Below are 10,185 nucleotides of genomic sequence, written 5' to 3'. Positions count from 1 at the left end.
CTCGGTCAAAGTTGATTTGTGGATTAAGTTGACAGTTTTGGTCAGCGTTGACCAAAAACTCAGAACTTGTTCGAGTTGGATGCTGGCTCAAAGCTGGTTTGAGTCGAGTCAAAACGAGTTCTAACCAAAATGAGTTTGGGTCAAAATGGGCAAATTTTTTTTTAAAAAAAGCATTAATGTGCTTCGTTTTAGAAAGGGGTTCTGGTTAAAACGTGTTAACCTCAACACAGGTCTTTTTAACAAGGAGAAAAGTTACAAAATGGTCATCAAATGAACCCAGTTTTTTGTTGAGTTTCATTTTATTGTAATTTTTTTTAGATTTGATCTTTATTGGATCAAAAGTGATTTTGATCAACTTTTTTTTTCACATTATTGGGGTCAAGTGAAGCCCTGTTACTGTTATCAGAGGCGGCCCAACGTATTTGATGGCCTCAAGCAAACTAAAAAATTTGGGGCCTTTTCTACAATAGCCATGTTATAAACCATTCGTTTTTATCTAAACTTGGGACCGATAACTATAAACTTCAAATATTATACAAACTCACTGTTATATTTAAATCACTAAATCACGGAATCAAATTAAATCAAAGTGTTTTTAAAACTTAAACCGAAATGATTAATGTCCAAATTAAAAAAAATGTCCAAATTAAGTCAGTAAATCAAAACAAATGAGAAAATAACAAACTGCAACTAAAAGATTAGGTTCATAATAATAAATTTATTAAGTACCTTATGAGGTCAACACATTTGCAAATTGTCTATTATAATATATCCTTCCGTTTGAAACCACAAGCTGAAAGTATAAATCCAGTACCCACCGACCCACAACTCCATAAGCCGCAAAAAATTGATAAACCCAACTCCCAATTGAAACTCAAAGCTAATTAAAACCCAACTTCCAATTGAAACCCAAAACTACCCATTAAACTCAAAACTACCCATTGAATCGATTGAACTTCAAAACTAATTATTTGAATCAATTGAAGGCCGAAGAGAATCATAAGAAAAGTACTGATTGTGGTATGTTGAATGTACAAATAAAACTCTTGTTCCAGGCTGCATTTACTTTTCAGTTGCAGGCCCAAGACCCAAATATGAGCGCCCAAATGTATATATATAAAGCTTACTTAAATAATGGAGGCCTTTTATTTTGTGAGGCCTCAAGCCTTAGCTTGGCCCGTTAACACTATTGGACTGTTATGTTTATTGGTTATTATTCGGTTAAACTAGCTCGTTAACATTGTTTTCTAAATTGGTATTTCATTTATTTAAATTTTGGTAGATTGAGGGAGAGCGTAAACGGAAGAGGAGAAAGTCTCGTGGAGAATCTGCACATGATTAACATTTCGTTAGTTAAATTTTCATTGTTGGTATGGTGCTCTATTATGCACATATATTGTCCAATGACAACTTGTTTGTTGAGTTATTGTGGAGATTCATGAAATAAATACACATACAAAGAAAATTTGATTGTTCTGTTTCTTTAAGATGAGTTTGCATCTTGAAAGGATCATTATTTGCCACCAAATCTATAGTGTCATTGTTGTGTCATGTTTTGGTTTAATTGTTCAACTGTTACGTACTTTTGTTTATTCAAGTGACACAGTTTGTTAAGTTTGTTATAAAATAATTATATGAATAAAAAAACCTAATATGATTACTATAAAATCTATCTCGAGAGGACTAATAAACTAATATATACGAGTACCGTGATGTAATCATCACCGTCGCCGCATCGCGCGAGCACCTACTAGTATATATATATATAGTTAGTATTTTTTTAAGAACACCAAAAAAGTTAAGAACTTTTAGGAATCCTACACAACCAATCATTTTTTTAATTTTTTTTTTATATATTAACATTATTTAAGAGTAGTTTTATCATATTTTATATAAAAAAAATTTATTACATATATAAATAACAAGTTTACATATGTGTACTAAAAAATTTTATATAGGTGTAAAACAAAACATAGATATGTATAAAAACTAATTTTCAAAATTGTAATTGTAAATATGGATATAAAAAATGATAAAGCTACACTCAACTAACATTAACATACAAAATTTTTTATAAAAAACGTTAGTTTTCATGGGTTCTTTCAAGTTCTTAAATAATTTAACAGTTCTGTAATGATATTCATCATATATATATATATATATATATATATATATATATATGAGTTTTTTAACTTAATTGGTATGTAATTATTCTTCAACGTGTGTGAACAAATGGGTCTATAGTCAACACATTTTCTCTCTTTAATTGCGTTTTTTATGTGTATATATAGCCTAACCATGAGGAGTTAAACGTGGATTGATAAGGTCGTATATTCAAATCAGTTTGCTGATATATCTTAAGATAAACGATGTTTTAAACGTGTTTTAAATAGATAAAGATGAAAGAATGTCCAGAAGTCTTATATTTGAATCCTAGTTCGAATTGGATAGAGATTTGAAGATAAAATGACCCAAACATGCTAAACGAGTGCATAAACGAGCTGAACCAGCTGTGAAACGAACCAGCTGCTGCAATCCAGGTTAAACGAGCTGAACCAGAACCAATTGAACCGGCTGTAATTTATATATTTGTTTATAATTGCTATAACTTGATTTTTAACGTACATAACAAATCGTAACGATACTAACAATAAGTAAATAAACTTTTACGTCTCTAGTTCAGATAGATACTATGTTCACATCTTCTTTCTAACGTTCTTAGTGATCACCAACCTTCTATCTATACTTTAGAATACTATGAAAATAATAATATACTTTCAACTATGAGAAGCATTGGTAAAAGATATAGAGATCACTTGGGAATGTGTCAAAAGATAAAATAATCAAAATGATGGTTCAAATCAAGAGTAGGTACAGTACAAGAGTTGCTTTAAATAATAGATATAACATCACACATGATTGGTCGTCCTTCCTCATATGAAGCATTTCAGCCGTTCAAAGTTTAGACTCCTTTTCTTTTATACAACCCACATGTCAAAAATGTTTCCATTTGAATTTTAAATGTTTTTTATATAAGACAAAGATGACCTGTTACAACCGAGTGTTTATATCGAACATATTTTTCCCTCACTGATGAAAGTTCCTGGATCCGCCACTGTAAAATTATTAAGAAAAATATATTAACAAATAACAAAGTAATGAGGATCATGAATGCACCGTCTACTGATCAGACTCCTACATAGGAGGAACCAAGTAAGTTATGGAAAACATCATTAAAGAACCGAAAAGACAACACAACAAGTCCACAGTTACCAACAATGTTTTCAAAGAAGCCAAAAAATATGCATCCATATATAGCTTCTAATTAGATATACACATCTATAGAGTTTTACATTAACTGTATTCATCTACATTAAAAATAAATTTTTGAGCCATTCAAACGAAGATAGATAAGTAACTATCACAACGGCTGCCAACACAAGAATCATTCCTACATACACGAGCCATCTTCTCCACCATACTGTATGTCTTGATGCGTAGCTCTTCAAAAAGTAAAAGATGCTGGCAAAACACACAAGAGGTCCGGTATACATAATCAAAGTCTGCATGCGACTTGCTGGAGTGTGACTTATCAGTTTACCATAGGACTCCAGGGATTCTTTGTAGAAGGTCTTCATAGTGGACCTTCACATAAAAAAGTAAAGAAACGATGAGCTATCAAAATAAATTTGGATATAACTGAACTTGTAGAAAAACTATCCTGTCTTCTTCAACTTCAGTAGATGTTTGACCTCTAGTTGCCCGGATTTTTGACACACACAGTCGTATCAGTTTCAACGTCATTAGCATCAGCCTACACAACCAAACGATCAATATTCTGGAGACTCTCCCCGACAATCATATCATGTTCCATATCAATGGCATCGTTCTACACCCACCAAAGGACCCATATTTTCGACAAAACGATACAGATCTTCATCAACCACCTCTAGGTAATGCTCCCCAACAATCGTATCAAATTCCATATAACTCGCAAATTCCTACAAAACCAAACGCATCCAGAATTATTTTTCAATGGGTTCACCGTTTTTCAGTGGTATTTCTCACAAGTAAATGCTAAAACTTTCGGGTCGCATTGGCAACCCACCAACCCAGGGCTCCTGAAAATGTTGATCCGCCAACCCGGCCCGAAAGTTTTAAAGTTTACTTGTGAGAAATACGACCACTGAAAAACGGTAAACCCATTGAAAAATAATTCTGGATGCGTTTGGTTTGGTAGGAATTTGCGAGTTATATGGAATCTGATACGATTTTTGGGGACCATTACCTGGAGGTGGTTGATGAGGACCTGCATCGTTTTGTCGGAAACATGGGTCCTTTGGTGGTGTAGAACAATACCATAGATATGGAACATGATACGATTGTTGGGGAGAGTCTTCAGAATATTGATCGTTTGGTTGTATAGGCTGGTGCTAATGACATTGCAACTGGAGGTCAAACACCTACCGAAGTTGAAGCAGACAGGTTAGTTTTTCTACAAGTTCAATTATATCCAAATTTCTTTTGATAGCTCATCGTTTCTTTACTTTTTTATGTGAAAGTCCACTATGAAGACCTTCTACAAAGAATCCCTGGAGTAGTATGGTAAACTGATAAGTCACACTCCAGCAAGTTGCATGCAGACTTTGATTATGTATATCGGACCTCTTGTGTGTTTTGCCGGCATCTTTTACATTTTGGAGAGCTACGCATCAAGACATACAGTATGGTGGAGAAGATGGATCGTGTATGTAGCAATGATTATGGCGGTGGCAGCCGTTGTGATCGTTACTTATCTATCTTCGTTTGAATGGCTCAAAAATTTATTTTTAATGTAGATAACATAACATATATGACAGATGAATACAGTTAATGTAAATCTCTATAGATGTGTATATCTAATTTGGAGCTATATATGGATGGATTTTTGTCGGTTTTGTTGGCTTGTTTGAAAACATTGTTGGTAACCGTGGACTTGTTGTGTTGTTTTTTCGGTTCTTTGATGATGTTTTCCATAACTTACTTGGTTCCTCCTTTGTAGGAGTCTGATCAGTAGACGGCGCATTCATGATCCTCATTACTTTGTTATTTGTTAATATATTTTTCTTAATAATTTTATTACGTTAAATAAAATACCTGGCATATATCGTTGGCTTTCTCGACCCAACTTTTGCTTTGACAAACAAGGACCTTGCGCTCTTTGAACATCTTGTACAAAAATTCGTTTCTCGAGACTCTGCCCTCAACAATTGCGCCTCCTGAACTAAGCTGAAATAATTTTCGTGTTACGTCATTAAACTTTAGATATTTTAAAAATTATCTTTTGTATAATATAATGGCAGTGCTTACAAGTGAAAGAAACAATTGCTCAAACAAAACTAGAAGGTGAAATATTATCCAGTCAATTCAAAATCCCTTCACTGCAAAACAACAATATATTTATTTATTTAGTTATTTTATTTTTAAATCATTGTAAATTACACAGATAAATCCTCATAGTATAATGGAGACTGTCTAACAACAGGTATCGATTTTGCGGTTTTCCATAGTTTTAGCCATAAATTACCTAAAATCATGAAATTCCAAGTCAGCAATCAAAATGACATGTTTTGGCCCCGAACGTGTTTTATCTCTGAAGGGTCAAGCTAGAAAGATTATCTTAAAGTGAAACGAGTCAAATAGGTCGAAAGTTGCCGAAAGTTTATTGACACGTAACTATTTATTAAAAAGTTCACAAATTTTGCAAAACAGTGTTTTGACTCAAACATGTTTTATCTCTAACTGGTCCACACGTCAAGCTAAAAGAATAACCTTGAGGCATCCAAGTAGCCCGTACAGAGTCTCTTCTCTTGCGGTTGCTAAAAGCCGTATTAATCCCGACAACCATTAAATATTTTCTTTTCTTAACGGGCTCTGGTAGCACCAAATCATTAGATAAAGGGGAGCCTGTTAATATAGAATCTTGAAATGCTCTTGCTGCAGCTAACTCCATCTCCAAGTTTGAAATTGTTTTATCCAATGTCCTACATCCATGAAATCATCAAGAAAAAAGTCAACTTTCCAAAGTCAAACATATTAATCATGGATTCAATATGGAAAACGAAACTTACAGTACGGCATTATGTGTTTTAGAAACTTCACGGATAATATCCTTTGGATCCCTCGTCACATCCATCTAAAGAGAACATAAAATTCCAAAAAGTGATTAACATCAATAATAATAATAATAATAATATATTTAGACTCTGCTTCAATAGCTCTATCAAGTATACCGCCGGGTTCTGTTAAATATACCAAAAAATATACCAAAGTCAAACACTTTTAAGAAAATTTACTTTAATTTAATATCACTGTCTTCACCTTTTTTTTAAATTGATGAATCCGAGGCAAAAAGATGAACATATAAGCACAGAAATGACACAAACCACACTCCAAATCATACAACAATTATTTAATTCAAATCTATATCAAAAACTGTCATCATATCAAATTTCAAAATAAAATAATAATAATAATAATAATAAAATTCGATTTAAATAATCCCATGATCCTAATTTTCACAATACCAATCCCACAGCCTAGCATAATCATCACAGATTTATACTTAATAACAAAATTAAAAACAAGCTTAATTTTAGTATAAATTAATAATAATTATACTACAGGACAAAAGTGAAAGTTAATATTATTATAGGGTAGTTTGGAATATTAAAAGGTAACTATGTTAGCAGTAAAAAGTGAAAGTTAAAATTATTATCGAACAGACTAATATAATTTATTATTGAAATATCGGTTCTAGTTTGAATTATTAAAATCCAATAACTTACGTCTCATCTCGGACGGCAAGGTTAAGTAGAGCGAGGAGAGCGGCGGCTTTGGCATCGAGAGAGGGGTACCGCAGCATGGAAACGAGGGATGGTATGGCTTCGGAAAACATACGACGGAGAGAATGGAAGTGAAGTGATGGGTTTTAAAATAAAAGAGAAAGTGTGTGTGGAGGTAACGTGAGAAGAGGTGCCGTGGCGTTAAGCAACGTTTACTTTCAACGGCATTTTATTTTTTGGTTTTTTATGTTATGTAAAGCATTTATCTCTTCATTTTCATGTTATATGTTGTTATACATGATCAAAATGCATCCCAACTTTTTTTTATTAGCCGTCAACGGATGTTTTAAATGAGCTGTGAGGATAAATTTACCATGCTGGGATGTGCTTATCTCAGATAAGGCTAACGTCCGTGAATACTTGTTTGATGGCACGACAGTGCGATGAGATTAAATTCGTTCAATTCAATGATCTAACTAATAAACGTCACCTACTCGCATAGTCTCCTATTATAACCTGGTGCCGTCAAAACTAAATGATGGAACAGGAATCAAACTTTAGTTACAAAATTATAATAATACTGGATATGGTAAGTACTAAAAAAAATATATGTGATGTGTGTTTAAGTGTTTTAACAAACTCACTCTCTTCATCATAAGTACTTTGATCATCAAATCTACGAGATGGGTTAAATTCTTATATTCGTATACGCTTTTTAGACAAAATTCGCTTTGTAGCGGACTGCTTGTGAAAATAATCTTGTGAAAATAACGTTAAAAGTGGCGGAAGGTTAATCAGGCATCATGTGGTGGCGTTGATAGCCGAAAGACAAGGGCACATGCACCGATCAGCCGGTGTCCCGATGATTGAGTGTTATGTGCCTTATGTCCAAGGCTTGATGCAAGACTACTATCGAGCCGGGGGTCTCACCGGAAGCAGCCTCTCTATCCCTATAGGATAGAGGTAAGGCTGTCTACATCTTACCCTCCTCAGACCCTACATTTTAGATATTGGTTGTTGTTTCTTGTCATAATTGTATCATACGTGTGAAGTAACAATTTGTCTTAATCATACGCGTCTAGAACTGTACAGCCAACTTTATCGTCCTGAAAGTGGGTTTGTGGATTTAAGTGATTAATTATTTTAGTGTTTTTACATTCATAATGAACTTGTATTTTCGTATTTATATATTTGAGTACTTTTTAGAAGACTAGTAATATTCATAATTGTATAATAAAATATTTAATATACTATTATTAATACTAGTATTGCAAAAAACTAATTAGGCTGAGGGGTGCGGAGCGCGAGAAGGGGCGCGAAAGCCCTTCCGCTCGCGCCCCGGGGCGCGAGCACCACACCACCGAGGCGCGAGAGGGGCGCGAGCGCGGAAAAAGAGGCAGGCGCGGATGGGCTAGCGGCTGGGAATGGCGTGAAGGAGGCTTGGGATGCGTGAATAGAGCCGTTGGGCTCGTTTTTTATTAAAAAAAAAAAAAAAAATTTCTCTATATATATCTATATCAAATACAAGTTTTAATATTTAATAAAGATTAATATTTTTATGCATAGGGGATAACTTATTCTTTTTTTATATAATATATAATTAGATGAATGTTATCTTGAATTGTTTTTTATTAGACAAAACCGACCCTAAATTTCTTTTTAAACGTTTTACCCACTGTTGACAAACGTGTATTTAAATAAAACTAAAAATGGTGGTAATTATATTATAACAAATAATAAGTTAACTCGTTTTTTATTAAAAAAAATTAAAGTTAACTTTAATTTTTTTTTAGATATTAATGTGTTTTTTTAATTAATGTGTGTTTTTTTAAATAATTTATGAGTTTTTTTAATAATACGTTTTTTTTAATACATTTATAAAAAAATAAAAAAAAAAAACCGCTCGCGCCCCCCCTCTCGCGCCCCTCCACACCATGTCCCGGGGCGCGAGCACCACTACCAACACCCATCTTATCAAGTTTCTCTCTCTGCCACAACGTCACAATATTATTGGCTGGCGCCCCCACTCGTGCCCCCTCTCGCGCCCCCCCACACCCCTCAGCCTTACAATAGCCTTTAAAAAAACCTAATTAAAAAATAGATATTAGTAGTTTAAATAATTATTATGTAATGATTAGTAGTTATATTTAAATAAAATAGAATAAAAATGATGATTGATATGATTTAGTAGTTGATTGAATGATTAGTAGTAGATTAATAGGGTTGACTTGGTATTCCAAATAAAAACTTTTGGTATATTTAAAGCCCCCCCATACCGCCAGATGTAGCACTGCAATAATAAAGTCAAAGGTCAACATGATCAGCGTGTTTAAGTTAATGCATAATAAGAAAATGGTGAAATAGGCAATGCTTACCCGTGACCTATGACAAATCGCATAATGATGCCCTTTTCTTCTTCCAATTTCCTTAGTTTCTCACCTGGAATTTGTAAAATATAAAAAAATTCAAGATTTGAATGGGATAAAGATTATTTCACTTTTAGTCTGTAAGAGGTGGAATTTGAACTCATGTAGTTATAAGGCTGAGGGGTGTGGGGGGCGCGAGAGGGGGCGCGAGTGGGGGCTCCAGCCAATAATATTGTGACGTGTGACAGAGAGAGAAATTTGATAAGATGGGTGTTGGTTGTGGTGCTCGCGCCCCGGGCCCTGGTGTGGAGGGGCGCGAGAGGGGGCGCGAGCGGTTTTTTTTTTTATTTTTTTATAAATGTATTAAAAAAACGTATTATTAAAAAAACTCATAAATTATTTAAAAAAACACACATTAATTAAAAAAACACATTAGTATCTAAAAAAAAAATTAAAGTACTAAAAAAAACATTATTCTTATTCTTCGGCTTGGTCTTCTTCGATCAACCTCTTCCGGATACGTTCCTTTTGTTTTTCCATCAGCATTTGGTCGACCGGATTTAGGTTACTGAAGTCTCTTGTAAGGAAGTCCAAATCTCTCATTCTTTTTTTTTCCTTTTTGTCATTAGAGACCACCTCCATGGTTTTGTTGAATTTATTGAGGGATTCAACAAGATCGGTGATGTTTACGGCTTCCCCCTCAGCCGGTTTTTTTCCCCCTGGCGTCCCTTCCCAATGGCCGCCTCCTCGGCGGTGAAGACGTTTCCTCCCCCGCAACGTTTAGGTCGAATCCAACCCGGCAATCCGACCCGGCGGAAGTGCTGTACGCTCCAGACGAACTAGTTTTAGTCCGTTTCGGCCCTACTTCCGCATCAAGGTCCGGCGCCACCAGCTCAACCCCACTTAGAACACCTTCTCAACCTCTCCCACACCTTTACATCGTCCCACGTCTTCACCGTCCCATACCTCCGCAGGCACTCCTGCTTCCACTCTTC

The 10,185-nt window shown here is 34.6% G+C and overlaps 2 long non-coding RNA genes across 2 annotated transcripts; both read right to left on the bottom strand.

The window, feature by feature from the left end:
- Positions 1-3,044: 3,044 nt before the first annotated feature.
- LOC143614375 (uncharacterized) lies at positions 3,045-5,421 on the bottom strand. The gene is made up of 3 exons (XR_013150284.1): positions 5,350-5,421; positions 5,137-5,268; positions 3,045-3,115 (listed from the first exon to the last, which is right to left on the bottom strand). It is a non-coding gene; the product is annotated as an uncharacterized LOC143614375 (long non-coding RNA).
- Positions 5,422-5,481: 60 nt separating this feature from the next.
- On the bottom strand, positions 5,482-6,175 carry LOC143614372 (uncharacterized). Its single transcript, XR_013150283.1, has 3 exons — positions 6,111-6,175; positions 5,783-6,023; positions 5,482-5,566 (listed from the first exon to the last, which is right to left on the bottom strand). It is a non-coding gene; the product is annotated as an uncharacterized LOC143614372 (long non-coding RNA).
- Positions 6,176-10,185: the final 4,010 nt, after the last annotated feature.

The sequence above is a fragment of the Bidens hawaiensis genome, unplaced genomic scaffold, assembly GCF_021521415.1.
Source record: "Bidens hawaiensis isolate Kalapana, Puna unplaced genomic scaffold, B.hawaiensis_p1.1 tig00039949_1, whole genome shotgun sequence".
In the NCBI taxonomy this organism is placed as follows: Eukaryota; Viridiplantae; Streptophyta; class Magnoliopsida; order Asterales; family Asteraceae; genus Bidens; species Bidens hawaiensis.
Note: the sequence above shows the minus strand (reverse complement) of the source record. Positions and strands in the feature narration are given on the sequence as shown.